The sequence below is a fragment of the Dreissena polymorpha genome, chromosome 13 (assembly GCF_020536995.1).
Source record: "Dreissena polymorpha isolate Duluth1 chromosome 13, UMN_Dpol_1.0, whole genome shotgun sequence".
NCBI lineage: Eukaryota > Metazoa > Mollusca > Bivalvia > Myida > Dreissenidae > Dreissena > Dreissena polymorpha.
Window position 1 is genome coordinate 31868861 of NC_068367.1, and position 9910 is coordinate 31878770.

The window sequence follows — 9910 nt, forward strand, 5'->3', positions numbered from 1 at the left end:
CCCCCTAGCATCGCCTTTAGCAGTTTTCAATTCTCAACAGAAAAGTGCAGGAGTCATTGATCCCGAGGGACAAGAAAACAATTGATTAATGTTCGAAATAAATAATTTGATTAATGACAATTCTGTTATTTGAGCCAGGTCACAGGAAAAGCGCAGTCAAATCAGTATCCAATTAAATTATTTGTTTTTGTCAGAAAAACACTTTTAAGCAAACAGCTTTCAAGCGACTGCAGGCTGATCTAGATCCAAACTGGCCACAATCGCCTTAATGTCTCTTTAACTGTGACACAGTTCATTTCACTTTAAAATGATAAAAAGTACTAACACTAAGAAATAGTACAAACCAGTAAAGAGTTTGAAATCAATGTTGAATTTCAGGACAGCTTGGTGATCTGCAAATCCCCGATGAAATGTTGATATCGGGTATCATAGTCATTCAATAAGTCGCAAAATGCTCGAATACAATTTATAAAGCACAATGTGACTTATATTGATAACTAAAAATACCAGTATGCCAGTTTTGCCGTGTCAAGCTGTTACGATCCAGAAAGTCCTTCATTCACATCGAGTATATATCCTTCGAATTCCAACTATTGTTGTCATAAGCGGAGATTTAGTGAATAAATAATTCATATATCCTAAATGACAGCTTCTAAATAGCGAAACAAGCCAATTTATGCAGTAAGAAAGTTTTGAATCGAGACTCTCACGGGGCGGCCATTGTTGAATGTTGAAACATGAACGACAACTCTGCTAGGAGAATGTTATCAATGACGAGCAATCTCCTACGCAGTGGCGAATGCAAAAGGGAAGTAACCTAAAAAATCGAGTTATCTCAATCGGACTGGCTCGGTCTTTTACATAGGTCGCCATTGTGATTTTTTTTTAGATGGTTATCCAACTTTGGACGATGCTGTTCCAGCATCGTCAAAAAGGATTATTAGGTGTTGTGCGCTAAGCAACGATAAATGTATACGCTTTTCCATTTTTGTTTACGTACCGGTTAAGTTCAAGCTTCCCCTCCAGTCAATTAATTCAAAACGACAATAATGTAATTGTATTTCTATTCTTATAATAATTAAGAATATTGAACAACAATTAATTTAATAAAACTCACTCGAGTCACGGTCTACAAAACGAATGTGTCAGTATTGTAAGGAAAACAAAAATTAAAGCTAAATGTCTTTCTTTCAAACCAACTCTTTTTTAAAAAAATAACATGTCTCTCTATTCTCTTTTCATAGAAGTGTATTTAAGTTTCTTTCAAACGCCAGCTGATTACAAGAACAAAAATCAATGAAACATTGAAAAATAATTTTGTTTCTTTCAACTTCAATTCAATTTCAACAGAATTCAGAAATCATTATGAACATAATAAGAATAACACAATGAATTTACATAAATTGCCAAATTTTTTATATCATATCCGATTATGAAACGATTATTCGTTTCAATGTCATGTATTTTTATGTGCACTTTTGCGTCGTTCAAACAATTAAATAAATGTATCTCGTCTTCATTGCGTGTAGTGCGTAGAGATTGCCAGACGCCATTTTGAAAACTACGACAAACTTGAGACAGCAGTTACTTTACAGCAAAATTTGTTTTCCTCACTATGTTGCAAAATTGCCCTCACAATACTGATTCGACGCTTAATACGAATTGCATTCTTTCTCAAGTATGAATGACGTCATCTTAAAATAAAAAGAACGTAAGAACCTACAATAAGGTCGACATTCAGAAAGTTATAATATGCAAGTACGACTTCTGTTGGCATTTTTCAGACAATGCTTTTCGAAAAGTTCAATATTTTGATTGTTTAAATACATGTTCGTAAAGTAAAACAGAATAAAAATTAAAATATAAGAAAAAAACATATACAAAAATAACTTATTATTCGGTTTTTAAATTATGTAGATTTATGTTAAATACTCAAAATATTGCTCTGTTCAAAATAACAAGATTGCCTACCGAACAATTGAAGAATCTGAGAATCAAAAATTGTGTAAAAGGTCTACGACATTAGTCCAAAGATATGGCTATGAGTAATGATGTAAAAGTAAGACAGTCTTACAAAGCGATGTAATGAATATTAATTAAATAGATGAAGACGTATGTTGAGTGTTCAAATGCCGTTTAAAGGATATCAATCTCAAACATACAATTGCTTCACCAGCCAGAATATACATCAAATGTGTGCAATTGTTCCTAATATGCAACCGAATGAGAATCCTAACTGGAATTAAGCTTTTCATCAATTCAAGTAATACAGTGCCCTTAAGGTATCTATTTCCATATTAATCATCAAGATATGGCATTGGGTTATGTCCAAACTAAAAAAAAGTCACAATAATACGATCGACTTACGAAAAATGAATCGCGCCTGGAACATAATAAAAGCATTTGTGAATCAATTATTGTGCGACATGTCGGCGACTTTTTCCAATAAATGGCATTGAATTATGATTTTAAGAACCTTTGCAAAGCGTTGTTAAGAAATATTAATTTATTAGATGACGACGGTTTAAAATGCCGTTTAAAGGATTTCAATCTCAAACAAACTGTTACTAGATCTGTCAAAATGTATGCAAATCAAATTCACAAAGATTCGAAAGTGCTACCGAATGAAAATCCAGAAATTGCACTTTCCCATTAAATTGGCGCTTATGCGAGGGATAAGTGTGACTTTCAAAGCCATTTTTAATTTTAAAATGAATATGAAAATTTCATTTGCTGAGAATGTGCAGTGACCGTTTGTTTACGATTTCCACACGGAACATCCCATAGAGAATGTGAAATGTTTCTGACTGAAAATATATCCTGCCAACAAATTTATCTTGCTAGGGTGATAAATGAAGCAACTTTGAATCAATGACTTTGAAAACCGGGCACTTCAATATTTTTTATGTGAGGTTGTGTATTTATCCTATCCATGCACTTCAAAGGGCATCACGGACACATGCGTTAATTTCTCTGTTGACGCACGCGTATCAAGCATTAGAAACTAAATTAACACACATACAGGAACAATAGCAAGAAAACGCCAACTCTCGTATTTCATGTTTATGAAAAGAAATCGAATTTTTACTGAGCCTCCCTCTGGGACAACTTTGATTAATGCATGTGTGTAAAGTATCGTCTCACATAATGCATATGTGTAAAGTATCGTGTCACATAATGTATGTGTGTAAAGTATCGTCTCACATAATATATGTGTGTAAAGTATCGCCTCACAGCAGCCTAAGCGGACTGTTACAACTTTGATTAATGTATGTGTATAAAGTAGGGATGCAAGAGATTAACCGGTTAACCGGTTAACCTACCGAACGACCAGTTAACCGGTTACATTTTCGGCAAAAGGTTAACCTTGAAAAATATATTTGATTATGTGTTTTTTTTTCATCGAAAAACTTGTACGTTTTTACTTTTTTCGCGTGACATACTGCCAAATTGCGCTGGCGACTAGTTAAAACAACATGCCGCACAGTCGACGGTAATAAATAACGTGTCAACAAACACAGCAATAAAGCAATAAATCAATACCTTTATGATAACAAATAGGGGTACGTTTTGATAATTGGCACCATTGTTTTGTTTGACTCGCGAAAATTTAACTAGCGAACTGCGGGGAGTGGGGGCTATTAGCGAAGACGTAATTGACACGTTTATCGAACTCGCGATAAAAAAACAGTTTAGACAATGCACGGCTTTTTTTTTATGTTTTGTTAACCAATATCCAACACTGATTGCTCGCGAAAATACCGTGTTTTATAAGAAACAATTTTCTGAATAAATGCATTCGTAGTTAAAATCTTGTCGAGTAAACGTCGTATTTGCTTCTGAGAAATTACTATCATTATTGTAATTTACGTCACCAACGATGCCACCATTACCGTCCGAGGTATGGAAACACTTCAGAAAATCGGCAGACAAGAGCACTGCATCTTGTCTGTTATGCAGTGCAACAATTCAACTGCATGGCGGCACCTCAAATCTGCGAAATCATGTAAAATTTAAGCATCCGTCCGTTGACAACAACAAGGCCAGTCCGGATGTGGCAAAGCAACAGACGTTACACCAGGTTTTTGCCCCCCGTCCTTCGTCGAGCGAGACGATCAACCAGGCCCTTGCAAATTTCGTGGTCCAGGCATACGTGCCCATGATTTATTCTGCAGACAGAACTAGAAACTGTGAATAAAAAATTAACTCAGAATCTGAGTTTGTGTTCTTTATTTTACCCACATTTAAATGTAAACTGAACATTTAACGATAATAATTCGGCTACAGACGCTAAAATGCAAATAACAAAATAATTGAAAATATGCAATTATCCAATTAAGAGAGATCCGGATTCGTTGAAACACATGACCCTCTTTACGTCAACCAGAAGGGAAAAAAACATGTTAATATAAGGTCAATTTGAGCTTTAAAAATGGAAACATAATTAACAAAGAAACACACCTTTTTGTGAGCGATTTGACGCGAACGTAATATAAGCGGCACAATGAAAAATAAAATAATGACGCAAGCGATCTCAAATTAGAAATTACTTTCGTGTCTATAGAGCGGTTCGAGCGGTATGACATTTTTATGTACTCTAACATTGAAACTACCTAAAGCGTTTCGGTTAACCGGTTAATAACCGGTTACGGCAAAAGGTTAACCGGTTACTGATTTTTGTAACCTCTTGCATCCCTAGTATAAAGTATCGTCTCACATTAGCCTAAGCGGACTGTTACGACACGCTCGGTCAGACTTGAAATTTTGCTAAGAAGGGACCTAGTTTTAATAAAAGAAAAAAAAATACGCGGGTTAATCTTAGTTGACACATTTCGCACATGCATTAAGCTCCGTTCGACGAAAACGAGGTTAATACGTATTTTATACGAATGCATCATTTAATACTGAGCCTGATTGAATCTCGTGAACATAGATGCAATCATCACATTTAAAACTGTTGCGAAATATTGTTTTGCTACGAAGTCTTCGTTGATTTTCGTTTCCCAATATTTTCATTTGTTTTGTTAACGGAGGCCAAAATACCGAGTAACTAACTTATTTTCTGATTTACTTCATGCTGATAAATCAATTAACATTGTTAATTTTTGTCTATTCGGTGATTACTATCCAACATGTTTAAACTAAATCTCAAGTAACAAAAAGTATTAATTCATATTCTAAAAAAAAACATAATCCCTACTGTGAGTTATATTCTCGTTTACAATTTTGTGTAGCAACTTCGTGTGCATTATAAATACATAATTTATTAAGGGTCACTAGTTTGACACAAATTGTTAAATACGGCTTATTTCCCGCATTTGGCACGTTTTTACTCAATACAGCAGACAAGGTCACGATTATTAACTGCCTAATAATGTGTTTCATGCCCAGAAGGTCAGATTAATATTATTTATTGGTGTTGTATTTTTTCATACAAGTTAGGTTAGCCTACGTCGATTATGTACCATAAAAACATTGTGAGAATGTTAGTATTTAACTTTTAAATTCCGTCTGAAATGTTTCCATAATCCTTAGCCCAGGAACTTTCTACTAGTATTCAGCTTTAGGTATAATGACAGGCAGGCAACTTGAATGTCTGATTACCCTGCTCAATGAGGCTTTCATCAACGAAATGTGTTGCTTACGATCTGTGATTCTGTATAACTGGCTTTTGTTTGTCATTTGATGAAACTTTCCATTTAGGAAATAAAATAACAAAACTAAGTAAAGAAGAAGTATTTTACAAGATGAAATTGACATTTGGCAAACATGCATTCATTTTAATTAGTGTTCAATGTAGAAGGGATCTAAATTAGACCCATGGCAAAGCAGAAAAACGCCTTGTATGCGGTATTGTTATTCTGCTTTCAGAATTCCCATGTAATATAATGGTACTAAACCATGTCGTTTAATTTATTGCCGTTGTATATTTACTTGTTATGTTCGGAATATATTGGTCATAAACGTTAGGAATAATGAACACCCGTCGTACAATCTTTGATAAGATAGTAGCATCCTTCTCCTCTTCTAAATAAACTTTTAGTTATCCAGAGTTCTATATTATCTTCTCAAGTAAAGATTAACCCTATTGTGAGTTTTATTTTAATTTTCAATGCTGTGTAAACAAGTCCCTGTAAATAAGCAATACATTTTATACGATTTACTAGTTTGCCATAATGAGTTGGCATACGTCTAATATCCTGCATTGGACACGTCTTTACTCAAGGCGGCAGGCTTGGCAATATTTATTAAGTGCCTAATAATTTGCTTAGTGTCAATTACGTCCTGTTCAGAAGCAAGCATTTTCCCAGGAAAACACACCACATGTCCGAGTGAAAATGATTTATATCTGCAGCATTTCTGCCGATAAGTGAACTTATGCAAGGTAGCGCACATAATCGGTGAAAAGATACCTGTACGTTTACATGAGACGAGTGAAAGTATTTACATACAAAATTAAACAAAATTAAATTATATTCGAGAAATACTTTTTGCTGTAATATTTTTATTCGATATCTCTGAACCAGATTCTGTGGGTAATTCGACAACAAAATATCATAGAATTTTTATTTTTTATTCTTTGTTTTCGTTTGTATTCGCAAGGCATTCTAACTAAGAAGTATATTTATCTACAGCCCCCACATCTCAATACACAGTATATTCTTTCTTGAGTATAAATGACGTCATCTTAAAATAAAAACAATCTAAGAATGTTAGAACCTACAATGAGATGGACATTTAGAAAATTATTATATGCAAGTGCGACTTGTGTGGGCATTTTTAAGAAAATGCTTATCGAAAAGTTCAAAATATTATGTTACTTATATAATGCAGATAAAATACAGATGTATACCATATGTCTCGTTAAAAAAATTGAAGAACGTTCAATATGTGCATTGTTTAAAGGAATGTTCGTTGAGTTAAAAAGAGTGACTAACAAAATATAAGAAAACAACATTTAGAAAAATACTTTATTATTCGGTGTGTAAATTATGTTAATGTTTGATTGTGAACAATATTATCGAGCATGCAAATAGCAATGTTCCGATCTGAAAGCGAGCTGTTTAATCATATCTGAAATGGAGCTGTTTAATCCTATCTGAAATAGAGCTGTTTATTCCTATCTGAAATGGAGCTGTTTAATCCTATCTGAAATGGAGCTGTTCAATCCTATCTGAAATTTAGCTGTTTAATCATATCTTAAATGGAGCTCTTCAATCCTAGCTGAAATTTAGCTGTTTAATCATATCTTAAATGGAGCTGTCTAATCCTATCTGAAATGGATCTGTTTAATCCTATCTGAAAGTGAGCTGTTTAATCCTATCTGAAATATAGCTGTATAATCCTATCTGAAATGGAGCTGTTCACTGATTCAAGAAATACAGTGCCCTAAAGGTATAGATTTCAATATAAATCATCCAAAGATGGCATAGGGTCACGTACAAACTCAAAATATTGCTCTTTTCACAATAATAATATTGCAAGTCAAAATATATACACATCAAATTGATACAATGGTTCAAAATATGCTACCGAATGAGTTTCCAGTTATTGCACTTTTCTTTAAAATTGGCGTTTAAACGAGGAATTAATGTGACTTTCAAAGATTTATTTATATTTCGATCTGAATATGAAAATTCCATTTGCTGAGAATGTGCAGTGGCCGTTTTTTTTTCAAATGCCGCATGGAACATCCCAAAGAGAATGGGAAATCTTTTGACAGAAAATATATCCTGCCAACAAATTGATCTTGTTAGGGTCATACACGAAGCAACTGTGAATCTATTACTTTGAAATATGGTCGGCCGTTGTCCAACGCATTGTCTTAGTGGTCAAAACGAACAAGTCGACAAGAATTTACCAAGCGGCTATCAATATAATACCAGGTATTATTTCAATTTTCATATGTGTAGGTGTGTATTTAGCCTATTCATGCATTTCATAAGGCATCTCGTAGAAACTGCGTTAAGTAACAATTTGTCAAACGTGTATCAAGCATTAGCAACTAAAATAATGCAAACAAAAGAACAAGAGCAAGAAAACGCCAAATCTCGTCTTTGTTATGGTTATGAAAAACAGTCAAATTTTTAATGAACCTCGCTCTGGGACAACGTTGCTTAATATATGTGCGTAAAGTATCGTTCCTGATTAGACTGTGCAGTCCATACAGGCTAATCAGTGACGACACGCTTAATCAGACTGGAATTTGTGCTAAGAAGACACTTAGTGTTAATGAAAGAAACAATACCATTAACGCGGGCTAATTTTAGTTGGCACTCGTTCGATGACAACGAGGTTAATACGTATTTTATATCAATGCATTATTTGACACTGAGTCTTCTTAAATCTCGTGAACATAATTAACTAATTAACTTACTGCTTATTAACCAATTAACGTTGTAAATTATTGCGTATTCGGCGATGAATGACCAACATATTTAAACTCAATCTACACTTACCCAATGTATTACGTTATGTTCCAAATATAAGATTATACCTACTGCGAGTTTTATTTTCGTTTACAATTTTGTGTAACAACTTCTAGTTCATTAGAAATACACAATGTAACGTTCACTGAGTTGTGTCCCCTGATCAGCACGGACGTGTTTTTGTGACTCGTGCATTTCTTTACAAATTTGTGAATATGGGAATAAATATTGTTCTTTGGAGAGCGCGTATTGGCTGTTTTAGTCAGCCGAAGAAGTCAGTTTATCGGATTAAAACGCTTGTGATTCCTAAAGGTGTTAAATGTAGGTTTTTAACCAGGTTTTCCGAAGGAAAAAACTGGTTATTAGATTGGCGAATGCGGGCGGGCTGGCTGGCTGGCGGGCTGGCGGGCTGGCTGGCTGGCGGGCTGGCGGGCTGGCGGAATAAGCTTGTCCGGGCCATAACTATGTCGTTCATTGTCAGATTTTAAAATCATTTGGCACATTTGTTCACCATCATTGGACGGTGTGTCGCGCGAAATAATTACGTCGATATCTCCAAGGTCAAGGTCACACTTTGAGTTCAAAGGTCAAATTGGCCATAAATGAGCTTGTCCGAGCCATAACTATGTCGTTCATCGTCAGATTTTAAAATCATTTGGCACATTTGTTCACCATCATTGGACGGTGTGTCGCGCGAAATAATTACGTCGATATCTCCAAGGTCAAGGTCACACTTTGAGTTCAAAGGTCAAAAATGGCCATAAATGAGCTTGTCCTGGCCATAACTATGTCATTCATTGTGAGATTTTAAAATCATTTGGCACATTTGTTCACCATCATGGGACGGTGTGTCCCACGAAAGAATCACGTCAATATCTCCAATGTCAAGGTCGCCACGACTAAAAATAGATTTAAAAAAAAAAAAACTTACAAAGGGGGTTAATTTTTTTTGGTCATTTCAAAAGTTCAGTTTGAGTTTTCTCCCTTTATCAGATTTTTTTTTCACAATGAAAACCTAGTTTTGTGACAATTTTGTCCCTTGTTAACCAGTTTTCGCCTTGCCACGTGCATTGCCGCCATTATTCTCACATGTGGCGACGTAGAATCCAACCCGGGTCCCCCAAAGGAAGTCGGAACTAGACGCAAAACGCAGCATTCCGGCCAAGATGACGCTCTAGGATCGATAGACAGGTCAATACCTAACCGTCCCGTGACTCGAGCGCAGGCACGGTCCGGGGCTACTCCGGTAATTGACTCTCGGTCCCCGAACAACAACCGAGCAACGTTTGACCAATAACAAAGGCGAATATCAACATATGCGACTCCGACAACCTCTCACCCTATTTCCCAAGAACGGATACAAGAACCCAACACGATCGCAAGAGACGAAAACAGGTCAGTCAATAATATCGAAATCCTAGAAATGCTGTCGGCAATAAGGAACGATATGAATAATCAACATCATAAAGTCTCAATTGAAT

At 35.2% G+C, this 9910-nt stretch overlaps 1 long non-coding RNA gene across 1 annotated transcript in view; it reads left to right on the forward strand.

The window, feature by feature from the left end:
• LOC127855342 (uncharacterized) overlaps positions 1–9469 on the forward strand; it is a 123223-nt gene extending 113754 nt beyond the window's left edge. The window contains exons 2-3 of the long non-coding RNA XR_008037494.1: positions 8755–8989; positions 9151–9469. This is a non-coding gene — a long non-coding RNA (uncharacterized LOC127855342). The remainder of the gene's footprint in view (positions 1–8754; positions 8990–9150) is intronic.
• The last annotated feature ends 441 nt before the right edge of the window (positions 9470–9910 follow it).